The following is a 1,147-nucleotide window of genomic DNA, read 5'->3' as shown; positions in this document are numbered from 1 at the left end:
AAAAAACAAAAACATTTCCAAGAGCAACATCAAGGAGCTTACTGCCTATGTTTCCTTTTAGGAGTTTTATAATTTAAAGTCTTACATTCAAATCTTTAATCCATTTTGAGTTAATTTTTGTATATGATATAAGATGGTGGTCTAGTTTCATTTTTTTTGTATGTGGTTATCCAGTTTTCCCAATATCATTTATTGGTAAGACTGCCCTTTCCCTATTATATATTCTAGGCTCCTTTGTCATAAATTAATTGACCCATATATGTGTGAGTTTATTCCTGTACTCTCTATTCTGTTCCAGTGGTCTATGTGTCTGTCTTTATGCCAGTACATTACTATTTTGATAACTATAGATTCGTAATATAGTTGAAATCAGAAATCATGTTCCTCTAGCTTTGTTCATCTTTCTCAAGAAAACTTTAGCTATTCAAGGTAGAATATGCTAGAATTTTCAAAACACCATTATAGTGAAAAAGATTTAAGCTGGTGTCTCCTAGAATGTTTCAAGTAGAAAAAAAAATGTTCTTAAAGATGTTTCATAGTTACTGTCTCTTAAAGAGTAGAATTTTTAAAAATCTTAGAGTTGTAATCTCTTGGCAAACTCTGAGTTAAGGTAAAGAAGAGTTAATTTTGAGATTTGTGGTTATGGCTTTTGTTAAATAGATTGAATTAAAAACAGTTTCATAAGAAAATAAATTTTTAGAAATTATGACAACTTGGATGATAGGCACGATTACAACGTGAAAATATTCCATTGGATTCTCAAACTTAAATAGGCAAAAAGGAAGCTGAGAGAATTATTCAGCTACCGACATTGGCCTGTTTTTTATGGAAAAGGAAGAATGACTAAGAAAGTAGAACCAAGAAAGCAGAAGATAGAACCAAAAAACACAGATATTCATTCCCAAGAAGCAGTACTGGAGCCTAGACAAGAAACCTGACATAACTGCTTGATTTGATGGCAGATTTGCTAGGACTGGTGACTTCTATGTGCCTTCCCTCTTTCCATTTTCAGTAGGGTTGGCTGTTGTAATTAAACAATGTCTTTCTTTCATTATATGTTGATTACAAGGAGGAAGCTAAATTGTTTCGTTTGTTGGTTTTCAGATTGATAGAGATTGTATGTGAAGAATAAAATCTGAGTCTCTTA

The sequence above is a fragment of the Nyctereutes procyonoides genome, unplaced genomic scaffold, assembly GCF_905146905.1.
Source record: "Nyctereutes procyonoides isolate TBG_1078 unplaced genomic scaffold, NYPRO_anot_genome, whole genome shotgun sequence".
In the NCBI taxonomy this organism is placed as follows: domain Eukaryota; kingdom Metazoa; phylum Chordata; class Mammalia; order Carnivora; family Canidae; genus Nyctereutes; species Nyctereutes procyonoides.
This window is presented reverse-complemented; position numbering follows the sequence as displayed.